General features: G+C 43.6%; 1 pseudogene; it reads left to right on the top strand.

Moving 5' to 3' along the window:
* Positions 1-16,370: 16,370 nt before the first annotated feature.
* On the top strand, positions 16,371-16,439 carry LOC115837400 (annotated as a pseudogene).
* Positions 16,440-16,792: the final 353 nt, after the last annotated feature.

The raw sequence follows: 16,792 nt of genomic DNA, 5'->3' as shown, positions 1-16,792 counted from the left end.
AATCTATTTACATAAAAAATAATTTCTATGCAGGAAAACCTTCATAAGCAAAATGAAGCAAATGAGAAGATATTTCTAATTATCCTAGACAAAGGTCTAATTTTTCTAACGTGAAAAGGTCCTACACATCAATTTTATTTTATTTATTTATTTTTGTTTTTTGAGATAAAGTCTTGCTCTGTTGCCCAAGCTGGAGTGCAGTAGCGGAATCTTGGCTCACTGCAACCTCCACTTCCCGGCTAAAGTGATCTTTCATCCTCGGCCTCCCGAGCAGCTGGGACCACAGGCAGGAGCCACCATGCCTGACTAATTTTTGTAGAGACGGGATTTCACTATATTGCCCAGGATGGTCTCAAACTCCTGAGCTCAAGCAATTCTCCCACCTCGGCCTCCCAAAGTGCTGGGATTACAGGCATGAGCCACCATTCCCAGCCAATTTTAAAAGACTCAATAGATAAATTATGTCAACAGAAAATGTAAGAAAATATAATTGTCTCTGTTATGGGTTGAATTGTATTCTCCTAAAATTCATACGTCTAAATCCTAGCCCCCAGTACCTCAGAATATGACCTTATTTGGAAATAGAGTCTTGGGAGAGGTAATCTAGTAAAAATGAAGTCAGTAGGGAGGGCCCTAATCCAATTTGACTGGTCTCCTTAAAGAAAGGTGTAAAAATAAATATTAAAGGAAAATCTGGACACACACACACAGGGAGAAGGCCACACGAAGATGAAGGCAATAATCAGAGTGATGCTTCTACAAGCCAAAGAATGCCAGGAACTACCAGCAACCTATTGGAAGATAGGGCAGAGACATGGAACAGATCCTTCCTCACAACCCTTGGAACAAACCCGCAAGATACCTCGATCTCAGACTTGTAGCCTCCAGACTGTGACAATGGATTTCTGTTATTTAAAGTAATACCCAGTTTGTGGTACTTTGCTTCAGCAGCCCTAGCAAACTAATATAGGGTCTTACAACATAAGAAAATTTACTCAGCCTCCCCTATAGTAAATGAAATTCACATTAAAACTGCAAGAAACCATTTTTGTTCTAATGAAATTGCTAAAGATCAAGAGTCTGGATAACAAAATGTCATTGGTATAAGACAACAGTACCCTCATATCTTCCTGTTTGGAGTGCAAATTGGTACAAACTCAGGAGAGGTAAATTTGATAAAATCTATCAAAATTATAAATACATGTACTCTTCCTAAAACGTGTGAAATGACATACAAATTTATTTATTGCAGCATCATTTGGAAAATAAAAAGACTAGACTGGCTGGGCACAGTGGCTCACACCTGTGATCTCAGCACTTTGGGAGGCCAAGGTGGTTGGATCACTTGAGGCCAAGAGCTCAAGACAAGCCTGGCCAACATGGCAAAACCCTGTCTCTACTAAAAACACAAAAATTAGCCAGGTGTGGTGGTGCATGTCTGTAATCCCAGCTACTGGGGAGGCTGAGGCACGAGAATAGCTTGAACCAGTGAGCCAAGATCATGCCACTGCAGTCCAGCCTGGGCAACAGAGCAAAACTCTGTCTCAAAAAAAAAAAAAAAAAAAAAGACTGGAACTAACCATCATTAATGTGCTGGTTAAATCAACCAGCATCAATATAGTGAACAATTTTATACCTATTTTTAAAATAAAAAAGACTTTTTATGTCTTGATACAGAAAAATCTCCAAAATACTATTAAAAGACTGAAAAAGCAAAATATATAGCAATGTAGTATGTTAGCATTTGTATTAAAATTATATTTTTGTTTGAATGTTCTTAAAACATCTCTGGAAGAAGATACACATAAACTATAAACATTGTATTCTCTATGGAAAGGACGGGGTTGGAGGGAGACTTTTATCACATGATGTTTTAAAAACTGAATTTTGAACCACATGAATAATAAAAATAAAACACATAACCTTTTACATAAATAAGAGTGCTTTTTGCTGCCACAAGGTGGCAGTGTTAAAGTCTTTATAAAAGAAGAGTATTTTGAAATTTGCCTCAAGACAAATTTTTGTATTGGGCCTGTAATTTTCAAGGATCTAATTGGGGATTGAAAATAGGTAAAATGTATTTTCATATAAGATAGTATATTTTAGGAGTCATGTAAATATGTTTTATTTCTGTAGTTTTGTAATCACAGTATATTTTATTTTGGCTTTGCTTTAATTAAAGCACTACAGGACCATGGTAAGAAAAAGATAATACAAAAGCATTTTTGGCCAGACACGGTGGGTCAAACCTGTAATCCCAGCACTTTGGGAGGAGGACCAGATTGATTATTCCAGGTAGCTAGTGTGAGCTTTCTCTGTTGCTGGATCGTCAGTTTCTTTACCCAAGAAACCTCCCCTTAGACTGAGAAAACAGAGAATTCTGCATGCTTAGCCACAGTGCATGTTAACTGCAGACTTTCTTTAAAGTGTGTGGACCTGACGCTGAGCATCAGACCGGAATCCTCAAATGTCAGAATAAAGAGGGAGGAAGCCTCAGTTACCCCTAACCAGACCATTTTCTTTTGGTAAGAGCCCACTTGTTTCTTTTTCCTTTCGCTTTTTTGCCCTCAGGACAAATATGGATTGTCTTTACAGTAATGCACATGTGAGAAGGGAGGGGAGTTAAAGAGGCCAGATGTTAACCTTCAGTATATTATGTTGAGATCTCTTTCTTTTTTTTTTTTTTGAGACGGAGTCTCGCTCTGTCGCCCAGGCTGGAGTGCAGTGGCTCGATTTGGGTTTACTGCAAGCTCCGCCTCCCGGGTTCAAGCGATTCTCCTGCCTCAGCTTCCTGAGTAGATGGGGTTACAGGCGCCCGCAACCACGCCCAGCTAATTTTTGTATTTTTAGTAGAGACGAGGTTTCACCATGTTGGTCAGGCTGGTCTGAAACTCCTGACGAGATCTGCCCACCTTGGCCTCCCAAAGTGCTGGGATTACAGGCGTGAGCTACCGCGCCCGGCCCGAGACCCCTTTCTTGTTTCTGCATAGCGCCCACCCCTGGCCTAGAGCCTCTTCAGCTTTCCATCACTAAGCTAAGCTCTCACCTCCACTTTAGCCTCTTCCTTACTTAGACTTGTGTTATGGGCTTCCTCCACTCTGATTAACCCATCCACATGCTCCGATCTTCTCATCTTCCTGAAGTCATTTGATACCTCTCATCTAATGGTTCAGCCTTCACTGGTAAGTAAGCGTTTATGCCTTTTTGCTCTTCTATGTAGTTATATTTATTTCATCAGGTTCTCCTGTGAGAATAGAGAAAACACAAATGTTCCATCACCATACTGGACTGGAATCCTCTGGAGATAACTCTTAGTTCTGCTTTTCTCTTCACTCAGATCTTTGTCCCTCAGATGTGTGTGTTTGTGTTTATTACAGTTGTTGGTCTTCTGATGACAACAGTAATATATATTCATTGTATATAATTTGGAAATACAGAGAAATAAAAAAGTCTATAATCCACCAAACAATTACTGTTTCCGTTATAGTATATTTATTTTCAGCCTTTCAATATGCATATGGTGCATTTTTAAAAACAAACGACAGTATTTATACTATGTACAATTTTGTATACAGTTCTTTTTACTAATATCGTGAATAATTTCCCGAGTCATAAAATGGTCTTTTTCAACATGGTTTTTAAGGCTACATAGTATTTCATTATCTGAAATGACCATTATCTGAATTACCTCTTATTCTCCTATTGGACATTTTGCTTGGTCTCAGTTTTGTTTGTTTTTTAGTTTGTTATTATAGAACACTTCTATTATATCTGGCCTCTCTTGTGTGCTTGTGATATCTGTCTTAATTGCAATTCAGAAATGGACTTTGGGCCAGGCACAGTGGCTCACATCTGTAATCCCAGCACTTTGGGAGGCTGAGGCAGGCGGACTGCTTGAGCCCAGGAGTTCAAGACCAGCCTGGGCACCATTGAGAAACCCTGTCTGTACAAAACATACAAAAAATACAAAAAAAAGCCATGCGTGGTGGCATGTGCCTGTAATTCCAGCTACTCAGGAGGCTGAGGTGGGAGAATCACCTGAGCCAGGGAAGTCAAGGCTGCAGTGAGCAGTGATTATGCCACTGCACTCTAGCCTCAGCAACAGGGGTGAGACTGTCTCAATTTTAAAAACTAAAAAATATTTTTTAAAAAATATACTCTGTTTGATTTAAGCTGCAAAGTAATTTTTTTTTTTTTTTTTTTTTTTTTTTTTGAGACGGAGTCTCGCTCTGTCACCCAGGCTGGAGTGCAGTGGCGCAATCTCGGCTCACTGCAAGCTCCGCCTCCCGGGTTCCCGCCATTTTCCTGCCTCAGCCTCTCCGAGTAGCTGGGACTACAGGAGCCCGCCATCACGCCCGGCTAATTTTTTGTATTTTTTTAGTAGAGACGGGGTTTCACCGTGGTCTCGATCTCCTGAACTCGTGATCCGCCCGCCTCGACCTCCCAAAGTGCTGGGATTACAAGCGTGAGCCACCGCGCCCGGCCGCAAAGGAATTTATTGAAAAGAAAGCTAGTAGCTCGCAAAATCATACATGCACAAGTTCAGGTAAGGGCTTTTCTTTTCTTATTCATCAAAAAGAATATTTCGTCTACTATCCAAGCACTGTGAGAGGTTCGCTTTTCACACCTGAATGGAGTCCATAGCATTTCTACTAGCTATTCTGTTCTCATTCCATACCAGTCCTTCGCTTTCCTCATTCTTTCTGATCAGGCCTGTTTATAACATTTGTTGGGTATCGGGCAAAAGTACAAATATGGGTCAATGTTACTTATATCTAAATATTTTAATCATACAAATTAACCTAAAAACTTGAAAGAGAAGATGTGCTCTATCTTCCTACCTTGACCAATATACTTCATAAATAACCTGGAAGAGGGAGTTCTAATTTTGAATTGTTGTTCTGTGCCTAAATGTAGTGGGGCAGGAAGAGCCAGCCCTTGGCCCTCTGCCTCAGGCCCGTGGCCCACCTAGTTTCTTTTCTACCTTTTACTCATTCCTTCGCCTGCTGTGGATGCCAGCATAAGAGGCCTTATACAGGCCTTAGAAGTGGACTCAGGGTGTTTGGCCAGAATTCTGGGGGTCCCAGTACACAGAGTGTGCTCTAGAAGAGGGGGTGAGTGCAGGCCCTGGTGGGCATTTCCTGACGGACTCATCTCACTCTGTTGTTGGACTGTGGCCAGAGAAGGGCCAGAGCAGGGCCTTCTAAGAAGGGGTTCTGGTCAGGGCTCTCTCCACTTCTCCCTGAAGCCTCCCTTGTCTCTTACAGTTCATATGACCTCACCCTTGTCTTTCATGTTCCCAGAGCATTCACCATTAATATCGCTCATTTGAGCATATTAGTCATATATTCACTGTATTGTTACTTAGCGATCTCCTAAGGATACGAGCGGCTTTCTGGCATCCCAGGAAGAGAGGACTGGGTTCATATCCTATAAATGTCAAATATTTCATTATCACAATTGATACTTTATGAATACTTGATAAATTGAATGACATCAAAATAATGTAATAGTAGACTAAACCAAGATTAGTAACTTTGTTCTCAAATTAAAGCCTTATTGGATATTTGCAATGTGACCGTCTAGTTAGTTTGCATTACTATAAAGGAATACCTGAGGCTGAGTAATTTATAAGAAAAGAGGTTTGTTTGGCTCACGGTTTTGCACACTGTACAAGAGCAGGGTGCCAGCATCTGCTTCTGGTAAAGCCTCAGCCTGCTTCCCTCAGTGAAAAGTGAAGGGGAGCTGGCCACACCGAGATCATATGGCAGGAGAGGAAGGAAGAGAGAGGTGGAACAGGTGCCAGGCTCTTTTTAACAATCAGCTCTCAGGGAAACTCCTGCAGGAACTAATAGAGCAAGACTCACTCATTACTGCGAGGAGGCACCAAACCATCCAGGAGGGATCCACCCCCACAACCCAGATGCCTCCTGTTACATTAAAGATCAGATTTCAACATGAGGTTTGGAGGGTCAAATATCCAAACTACAGCAATGACCATATATGTTTTTGCCGTAATTGTGGGATTATGTTTTTTGGTTATGCAAAACAAAAAATAAATCCAGTAAAAGCATTTTTTAATAGAACTAGCATTGTAATAAAAAAAATTGTTATATATCTAAAGTATAGCTCAAAATGTATGGCCAGGTGCAGTGGCTGTCACCTGCAATCCCAGCACTTTGGTGGGAAGATTGTTTGAGCCCAGGAGTCCAAGACCAGCCTAGGCAACATAAGCCAGACCTCATCTCTAATAAAAATTAAGGAAAAAAAGTTGGCCAGGCATGGTGGCACACACCTGTAGTCCCAGCTACTCCAGAGGCTAAGGCAGGAGGATCACTTCAGCCCAGGAAGTTAAGGCTGAAGTGAGCCATCATCGTGCCACTGCACTCCAGCCTAGGTGACAGAACAAGGCCCTTTGACAAAATAATAATAATAATGACAACTATTACATGGAAAAAAATTAAGCCAATACACTATAGAATTATTGCCTTCAACACAGAACATGCTGATGAAGAAGTTTCAACATAGTACACAATTTATAAAATAATCAGTTAATCAGGCCACAAATATTTCTTGAGGCTTCTATTTACTGAGTGCTGTGCTAGGCCCTAGGCCCTAGGAGTATTTAGTAGTAAATAAAATAAGACAAAGTTCCTCCTCTCATGGATCTTATATTAAAGCTGATTGTAACAAAGAACTACAGATAATTTATCATTGGGCATTACAGCTGCAACTCTAAGTCCAGGCCAAAGAGTGTGCAAGGGTGAGAGGAAGAGCTCAAGGTCTGCATAGGGTCATTGTTTACTGGCAGTTGCAGTCCTTCCTTCCTGCTGTTCTGAATTTGCCATAAATGTCAAGAGGATAATGTGAAGGGTAGCGCCACCTCAGGACCTGCTTGCCTCTCTCATGTTCCATCTTATTCCCGTAGACCTTTCATTGCAACTGCAGCTCTTATTTTCCGGTTACTATTTAGATTGCTCTATCAAGGCCTGCGGTGTCTTGGGTTTGATTTTGAAGACGGTTATTAAGGCTCCTAAACATTCTTCCCTTGCAGTTCGCCTAAAGGCTGTTTAGGGAAAGATAGAGTCTCTTGGCTTGGCTTCTCTAAATGATCTTTATTTTTCCTGCTTTTCCCTAAATCTTTCTTTCTTTTTTTTTTAAATGGAGTCTCACTCTGTCACCCAGGCTGGAATGCATTGGTGCAGTCTCGGCTCACTGCAACCCCTGCCTCCTGGGTTCCTGCGAAGCTCCTGCCTCAGCCTCCTGAGTAGCTGGAACTACAGGTGCCTGCCACCATGCCCAGCTGATTTTTGTAGTTTTAGTAGAGACAGGGTTTTGCCATGTTGGCCAGGCTGATCTTGAACTCCTGACCTCAGGTGATCCACCCACCTCAGCTCTCCTAAATCTTTCAAGTAGAAACAGAAAAGAAATAGGAAGGGGGAATAGGCACAACTTTGTTCAGGCTCCTGGAAAGCACCACCTCTCAGGCTGCCCTACACAACAGGGGAGCTGCCATATGAATGTAGTGACATGGTTCAACAGAAGGAGGTCTTCATATTTCGCTTCCCTGACACACCCACAGCTCCCCAGCATTGCCAACACTGAATTAGTAGCAGCACATCTGCCCTGAGACTCAGTGAGGTAGAGCAAGGTGACTCACCCGCACTCAGAGGCTGAGTAGAGACCAAGTCTCAAAGACTGGAGAGAGAAGATATTGCAGAGACTCAGGGGCCTGCCACCAGGAGTCAGAGGAAAGCCAGCCAGCCAGGGGAACATCACTGGGAGCATTGCCCAAGGTGAGAGAGCCCAACCTCCATTTACATTCACATCAGCCTCAGACTTCAGCCTTGAATGCCAGCAGCACAGGGAGAAATTAAGTGAACAGTGGGTTGGCCAGGGGTGGCGGCTCACGCCTGTAATCCCAGCACTTTGGGAGGGTGCAGTGGGTGGATCACTTGAGGTTAGGAGTTTGAAACCAGCCTGGCCAACATGGTGAAACCCCATCTCTACTAAAAATACAAAAAATTAGCCGTGTGTGGTGGCAGACACCTGTAATCCCAGCTACTCCGGAGGCTGAGGCAAGAGAATCACTTGAACCTGGGAGGCGGAGGTTCCAGTGAGCCAAGATCACGTCACGGCACTCCAGCCTGGGCGACAGAATGAGACTCTGTCTCAAAAAAAATAAAATAAAATAAACAATATTTCAACACTCTTGAAGACAAAATTCTTATAAAGTGTTATAAGTAGTAGGAAAAAAGTGGGGAGGGGGCGGTGCGAGATCCTCAAAGTATGGATTGTCCACCAAATCTCTGTACTGGCAGACACTTAGACTCTGGTTCCCTTCTTAGACCTCAGTTTGGTGGAAAGAACATGGGCCTCTGTTTTCAGCAGGCCTGAGTTTGAATCCTACCTCCATATATTATTTATCCTAGCTAATTTGTTAGATGAGAATAACAACTTAATCAGTCTGAGCCTCAGTTTCTCTACCTGAGGAAAATACATGCGTTCTGTGCCATGGGAGGATTAAACGAGGTAGTAAATACCTGCAAAGTGCTAAGCATAATTTTCTGGAACATAAAGAGGCAAAGGAAAAAGAAGAGAAGGAGATTTAGAAGAGAAAAAGGAGAAAAGAAAAATGTACAGATGGCTACCAAGAACGACCATGGTTAGTCATCTCACAAAATCCCTCCCAGCAAGTTCTGTCTTCTTTATGTCTCAAATATTATTGCTAAACTTACCTTCTATTTATTTGCCATTTGACTTCCCTTCTTAAAGCTGCCTGCCCCCTTTTGAACAGCAGAGGCCTTAATGTTTGGGGAAATTGGGTGAGGAAGAAAATCATTCTGCATATAGAGTTGCTGAAAAATACTGCCATATAGTTGAAACTTTTAACATTTGTTTTTCTGAGACGGAGTTTTGCTCTTCCTCCCCAGGCTGGAGTACAATAGGATGGTGTCGGCTCACCACAACCTCTGCCTCCCAGGTTCAAGTGAGTCTCCTGCCTCAGCCTCCCAGGTAGCTGGTCTACAGGCGTATGCCACCATGCCGAGCTAATTTTGTATTTTTAGTAGAGATGGGGTTTCTCCATGTTGGTCAGGCTGGTCTCAAAACTCCTGACCTCAAGCAATCTGCCTGCCTCGGCCTTCCAAGGTGCTGGGATTACAGCCACCGTGCCCGGCCAAAACGTTCAACATTTTTTAGCAGCTTAGAACAACATCTGTTTATCTCAGCGTTTTTGTGGGCAAGAGTCCAGGCATGGTTTAGCTGGGTTCTCTGCTTCAGGGTCCCTGCTTCAGGCTGCCACCAGGGTGTAGGCTGAATGTTATTCTTAAAGTCTGACTGAGCAAGTGTCCACTTTGAGGTCCACTCGGATTGTTGGCAGCCTTCATTCCCTTGAAGCTGTAGGCTCCCAGCTCCTATAAACTCTCTGCACGTCCTTGCCATGTTGGTCCCTCCATAGGCAGTTCACAGCATGGGTATTTGCTTCTTCAAAGTCAGCAGGAGACTGAGAACAAGACTGCTGGCAAGAGGAAGTTTTATAAAACATAATGTGATTACAAGAGTGACATCCCATCACCTTTGCCATAATGTATTGGTTACAAGCAAGTCACAGGTCCCACTCACACTCAGGTGAGGGGACTATACAAGGGGGTGAACATCAGAAGGTAGGGAATATATGGGTCACTAGACAGTTCAACTTTTTAAATTGTTTTCACAGATTTTTTCGTCCCTTATGGATTTTGCAAGAATTGGTTTTTACATTGTGCATTAAGGATGGTGGTTTGTGCCAGGCGTGGTGGCTCACACCTGTAATCCCAGCACTTTGGGAGGCCAAGGTGGGCGGATCACTTGAGGTCAAGAGTTCGAGACCAGACCGGCCAACATGGTGAAACCCCATCTCTATTAAAAATACAAAAATTAGCTCGGCATGGTGGCATACACCTGTAGACCAGCTACTCGAGAGGCAGGAGACTCACTTGAATCTGGGAGGTGGAGGTTGCACAGTGAGCTGAGATTGCGCTGCTGCACTCCAGCCTGGGCAACAGAGCAAGACTCTGTCTTAAAAAAAAAAAAATGGTGATTTGGCTTAAACCCTTTGTGAAATGAAACAGAATGTCAATATAAATAAAAAGAATTGTGCCCCACAACAGCACTGAGTCTATTTCCAGGCAGCCGGTGACCAGGGCTGAGAACTTGCCCCATACCATGAGCCTCTCTGTTGAGAAAGCAAGCTGGCTCGCAGTTTTTCAGCGCCTCAAGGAGCCTGCAGTGGTGATCCCGTTTCTTCAAAGGGTCTGTGGATTCTCTCAGCTTTCCTGTTATGTTCCTGCAGTAGTTCTTGCAGCAAAAGTTCATGATGTGAGTCTCCACATACTGCTTTATCCGTCTGAGCAGGAGCTGCAAGCTAGTCCTGCCTCCAGCTGCCATCTTAATCCCTAAACTCTCATCAGTTTTCTTGTCCTGTAAAAGATCAACAAACAGAGAATTGTATTTACCTGTGATAAAATGCAAAAACTAAGGCTGCTTCATCTCCAATCTCACCTTCAGCTCCAACTCTACACCAAGGTTTGCCACAAAATATTGACTGTTCAAATAGGTTGTTTGCTGTGTGACAGCAAGAAGAACCTGAGACCTTAGAAGCACTCTCCAAATACCTGAAGATGGACTTTCACACAAACCAAGGGAATTTAAAAATCTACGTCTTCCCCTCCCAATTTTCCAAAAACCTCAGGGCCTGCCCTATTTAAAAGGATGTGGTCAGCTGACTGCTACCTCAAGCCAGAAAAGCAATCATGTCCAATCAGTCCAGACAGCCATTGCTGCCTCTGTGTCTCACTGGCATTCAGGGTCATTTTTCAAGGCTGGGCCTCCATCAGCACCTGCAGTTACCATTGTCCACTGGGAGATAATGCTCCACAGACCCAGGTGGGGCAGCAGACTGAAATGAACCTTCAAGGCTGGATACTCCCAGCCTTAGTGCTAGACTCAGCAAAAGAAGGCTCTCACTTGGGGTTAACTCCCAGAGGGCCAACCAAGGGGCTTCATCTCTGTAAGTCCCTGGCAGGTCACTCCCTACCTTGGGACCTCTGTGTCATGGTTGGTTCTGGCATTCACTCCTGAAGGACCAAAACTGTCCCTGTCCCTCTTGGGTTGCTCAGCTTTTCATTTTTAACACTTGAAACCCAGAAGACTGATCATCCCACTTCCCAGAAAACAGAGCTCTGGGTCCATCCTCCTGCGGGAAGCTACCTTTGGGAGGCAGTGCCTGCAGTCATATATTGACTGAGATAACCCTAGTATCTCTTGCTCTAAAGTCAAAAGAAAAGTCACTTTCTCTCCAGGGGGACACATTGCAAAATAAGAAGCTGCCAAAACAGGAACTCATTTTAACTTTCACTCCTCTCTCTCATCTACTTTTCTCTCTATTAGTCCTCATTCTCACCACACCCAGTAAGTGACATGTTTCTAAAATTTCTCAGGCCATCAAATCTCGACGCCAGAATGCTAATCTATTGGGTGTATTAGAAAGAAGCAACTGTGAATGAAGGTAAAATATGACAATAAGAAATATATACCTACAAATGTAAAGGACTATGGAAATAAAAACAGTCATTAATCTATAGATTTAGGTTATTTATTTATTTATTTTGAGATGGAGTTTTGCTCTTGTTGCCCAAGCTGGAGTGCAATGGCGTGATCTTGGTTCACTTCAACCTCCGCCTGCCGGGTTCAAGCGGTTCTCCTGCCTCAGGCTCCAGGGTAGCTGGGATAACAGCCACCATGCCCGGCTAATTTTTTGTATTTTTAGTAGAGATGGGGTTTTGCCATGTTGGTCAGGCTAGTCTCGAACTCCTGACCTCAGGTGATCCATCCACCTAGGTCTCCCAAAGGGCTGGGATTACAGCGTGAGCCACTGCACCCAGCAGATTATTTTATTTTATTTCATTATTATTTTATGTATTTATTTATTTTTTGAAGTAGGTTCTTACTCTGTCACCCAGACTGGAGTATAGTGGCATGATCATGGCTCACTGCAGCCTCGACCTCCCGGGTTTAGATGATTCTCCCACCTCAGCCTTCCAGGTAGCTGGGACTACAGGCACATGCCACTGCACCCAGCTAATTTTTCGTATTTATTGTAGAGACAGGGTTTCATCATGTTGCCCAGTCTGGTCTTGAACTCCTGGGCTCAAGCAATGAACCCACCTTGGCCTCCCAAAGTGCTGGGATTACAGGCGTGAGCCAACACACCTGCCCTGGATTTAGATTATGAGAAGGGCTAGACGTATGTGTGTATGTGGTTACTATGATGGTAGTTTCCCTCAAACTAAAGAACAAGTATATACATGAAAAAGAATACTATAGCATAAGCTTCGTTTTGCCCACAATGGACACAATAACTCAATGGTTCAGCATTTGATGGCTAACATTATTATGATGAGCAGCTATTAGCAAGGCCTTTCAACTGTAAAATTTCTACCTGGCAGAAACCTTAGTAGGAGCAATCACTTGGTTTGAGGCTTGGTTTTAATCCTAAACACATCAACAGAATTTCAATATCAAAGGTCCTTAACAGTGACTGAGTTTCTTAGGTTCTTTTCCGTGGGAAGATTGACATTTCTCTTTCTTCTTGAGTTAGATCATTTATTAGCATCATTTTCATTTAGCGTTACTGCCCAGTATAAAGTGCAGCACTAGTATATAACTCATTTTCCTCATGATGACTAAAGCTTTTTGTCTGATGACTATGGCCTGGGAAGATCAGGACAATCTTTTTTTTGACGAAGTTTTGCTCTTGTCGCTGAGGCTGGAGTGCAGTGGCACAATCTTGGCTCACTGCAACCTCTGCCTCCTAGGTTCAAGTGATTCTCCTGTCTCAGTCCCCTAAGTAGCTGGGATTACAGGCACTTGCCACCACACTGGGCTAATTTTTGCATTTTTAGTGGAGACTGGGTTTTACTATGTTGGCCAGGCTGGTCTCAAACTCCTGACCTCAGGTGATCCACCAGCCTTGGCTTCCCAAAGTGCTGGGATTACAGGCATGAGCCACCACGCCTGGCCAATCAGGACAGTCTTGAAAGGACTTATTGAAGAGCCTGCCTCAGACCTTGTGTTACCTACCTCTTCACCTCCTTCACATGGACCTTATTTCATAGTTAGTCTTAAAGAAACAGTGAATCTGTTCTTTCCTGGAATGAAATGAATAGGGTAGAGGTAGGAGGAGAAGAGGATCACGGCAGGAAGAGAGGAGGCACAGGGACTTTGAAACCCATCCTCCTCCACAGTCAAGTGCCTTACCTCCTCCTGCCAAGTGCAGGGGAGAGGGGGGAGTTCAAGGTTTGCTGCCTTAGCTAAATGTAGAATTTTTTTAAGTATTGTTTAAAAAATACTGTTTACATTTAGTTACTTCCCTATTTCTGCTGATGCAGACATTTTTATGCAGACATTTTTAGCAAACGTCTTTTAAAAAAGTGAAGAATTGTATAACTGCAGAATTTCTATGATCCAAAGAGCCAGGGGTGCACAGGCCTTTGCAGCAGGAAGGGGAATTCAGAGATGGATCCTCTCATTTGAGGGGTGAGAAGACCGAGGCCCAGACAGAGGTATCCACAGTGGTTTAGCAGGTTAGTGGCAGAACAGGGATCCAAGCTTCTCTCTCCTGGCTTACTGATTTATCACAAAAGCTGACTCATTCATTCACCCATTCTTCAAAAAGTGTTTGGATTCTCACTATGTGCCAGGTGCAATTCTGGGCACAGCTCCTGCCTTCGGTGGATTTCCATGTTTGTTAGAAGATGGTGAGTGCAGCCTCAGGGTAGGTACAGAGTGCTGTGGGAGGGTGAGGAAGTCTAGAGACAAGAGCTCACAGGCCTCTGTGGGTAATAACAGCAAATCATTTTGGTGTGATTGGAACATGGGGAAAGGGGCGTGAGCAGAAGGCAAGGGGATGAGGAGGCTAGAGAGGGAGGTGGGGTCTGATCTAAGAGGTCTAGCTGGTGGAGAGCCAAAGTGGGAGTCTGGGACTTAGTAATGTCTGTGCTTTAGAGAGACCACTTTGACTGCAGAAGGGTGCAAAAAAATCAGAGAAGAGCTTACTAGCAGTCTTTGAGGCAAGGTAATGAACCTTTTAGACTCCGAGGCAGAAGGCAGACCTGGTAGCTTCCTCCAGTAGCCTAAAGTTGTTATCCCAGTGTGCTGTACTAAAGTTGTCATTTTCTGTGTGCTACGATGAGAAACAGATGAGAAAGTGCTGCCATAGAGGAGAGCAAAACCCTAGGTGAGGAGACTGTTTTGATAGGAATTCCAACTGGAAACAATATTGACCTGAACCAAGAGGTCAAGACCTGATTCTGGACTTTGTAACTTACTGGTTGTAGGTAGTGAAAGGTAAGTAGAAGTAAGTAAGAGACCCTCAGTCTGGGATGACTAGAAGGGTGATGGTACCATTCACTGAAATAGGGAATATAGGTGAAGAGTTTGTGGAGAAAGACTATGAGTTAGGACATGCTAATGATAGGTACCTGGAAGACATCCAAGAAGTGATGTCCAGTGAGCATGTAAATACGTGGCTCTGAAGGGGAGAAGGAGGTCTGGGTTACAGTTATGAATCTGGGAATCTCAGCATATCTAGTAATTGAAGCCATATGGTCAGTGAGTAATGGTGGCCAAGAGAAATGTGTGGAGTAAAAGGAAAATGGGGCTCAGGAGAGGAACATCAACATGTAGGCTAGGGCCCAGGAAAGGAGTTCCAAAAGAGAAGATGGGCCAGATAGGAAGGAGGAAGGTGAAAGGAGGTTGTGTCCCAAAAGCCAAAATTAAGAGCCTTTCTAGAAGATAGAAGTGGCTAAGTCCTTTCTAGAAGACGGGAGGTTAAGGGTGTAATGCTGTGGATGCTCGCTGTGTGTGGCTGTAAATAGCTCCAATCCATGGAATCCATTTGTATTCTTAATGTACATGGATGCCGTTACCTTTTTTGGGCTAAAGGAGGAAAAGATGTTGTTGTCTGGGTTTGTGGAAGAGACAGAGAAAAATGAAAGAAATCAATACCCCAGGAGGTTTTGGTAGAAGCTGTAGGGACTGGATAATGAAGGACCTTATGGGACTTTGGAACCTAAGGGATACAGGGTTGGAGAAAGAATCCTCACTGCTATGCAGTACCCAAGACTACTGTATGGCTGGACCCACAGAGCATCTGCAGGCAGCATCAGGGCCAGCCTCTACTGGCTTGCAGAGGCAGTGAACTCTGTTTAGAACCTTGAATAGAAGACCAAGAGTACATGTGAGTCACCTTCTGAGGCTACAACACATCACTGGGAAGACTTTGGGGGCTGAGGGTTTGCTGGTTGCAGGAACAAGGAGCAAACACAAAATGTGGTCCCATCTGTGTCTACAGCTGGTGAGATTGGGTTATTCAAGAATCTGAGTGTGGAAGAAAGCAGCATTCTTGGAGAGAGCTGCAGGAGACATGATTCCTCAGGGCAAAGCCAGCTTTCTGGAAGTAGAATAAACTTGTAGGGAAAAGGTGAAGTGTATAGGGGAGTTTGTTTGCCTGGGAAACCTTTCCAAAGGTCACAGTTGAAAGGAACGTTTTAGGAGAGAGTGGAATGGTAGAACACTGGGTGAGGAAAATAAAAAATAGAGAAATAGGGGATTGAGAGTGCATAAGAGGAGAGATGAGCAGAGATGGCAATGACCAAAGATAATCAGGACTTCTAGGATGGAAGAGAGATTGGGAGGTAGGAGCAGGAAGGCAAATTCAGATCCCATAAAGAATCAGTTGTGCTTCCAAGAGGTTCTCAGCCCAGTGAAATTCCAGGTCTCTTTCCATTCTTGAGAAAGAGTAGCAGTCTCTGGTGGAAGGAATATCCCCTACTTCCTGGGAAAATTTATTCATGATCTGGTCTGATAGTATTCCCTACTTCTTGGGAAGATTTACTCATGATCTTCCAGGGCAGGGTGGGAGTTGGGGTTTTGGTTGCTGCCATGCTTCTCCCTTTCCAGTATCTCTTCTGCTTATCTGAGGTAATGCAAAAACTTTAAGCTGATACCTGTTGGTGTAATGGGAGTGCCTTTAATTTATATTAACCTTCCAACTACCTTAATGTTTGCTAGTCATTTCCATGCACATCTTACCCTCAAATGCTCTTACATGTGTGTAGACCTAACTGTCCTATTGTGAATCCCCTGTCTATTAGATACCCAGAGGCATGACCCAGTCAGGTCACTCAAGAGTGGCTCAGCAACTCAGCAGACAGGATGTGGTCAAGGGGAAGATCAAGTCCCTGGTTCAACCTCCGTGGTCAGCAACAAGGAAGGTGTCTGACTAGAGAGAAAGAGTCAGAAAAGCAAGAAGCAAATGTCTTATAATAAAATGTTACAGCTGTTTTAGAATTTATCTAGCAGGTTTTCTGTTTACTATAAGAGAAGGGGAAACCACCACGGATTTGGAATATAGTAAGATAGGGATATATTTATTCTCTTAGTAGCTGGTGCAAAGATTCCTTTTGGGGGGAAAGGTGTCTTTGTAAAATTACTTCAGAGGCAAGCATGGGGAAGACTGTAAACCTTGTGTTTGGGTGCAGAAGTCCTTAAACTTTAGCATACAGCAGAAACCCTGGGGTTGCTAAAACACAGATGTGTTGGTCAGTTCACCTTCAGAGTTTCTCACTCAGAAGACCTGGGGTAGAGCTTGAGAGTTTGCATTTCTAACACACTCGTGGGTGGTGCTAATGTTGCAGGTTCAGAAACCACATTTTGAGAACTACTGACTTTCAAAAAAGAAGACATTACC

Source organism: Nomascus leucogenys, chromosome 11 (genome assembly GCF_006542625.1).
Source record: "Nomascus leucogenys isolate Asia chromosome 11, Asia_NLE_v1, whole genome shotgun sequence".
Taxonomy (NCBI): domain Eukaryota; kingdom Metazoa; phylum Chordata; class Mammalia; order Primates; family Hylobatidae; genus Nomascus; species Nomascus leucogenys.
The sequence above is the reverse complement of the archived record's forward strand: the minus strand, read 5'-3'. Positions and strand labels throughout refer to the sequence as shown.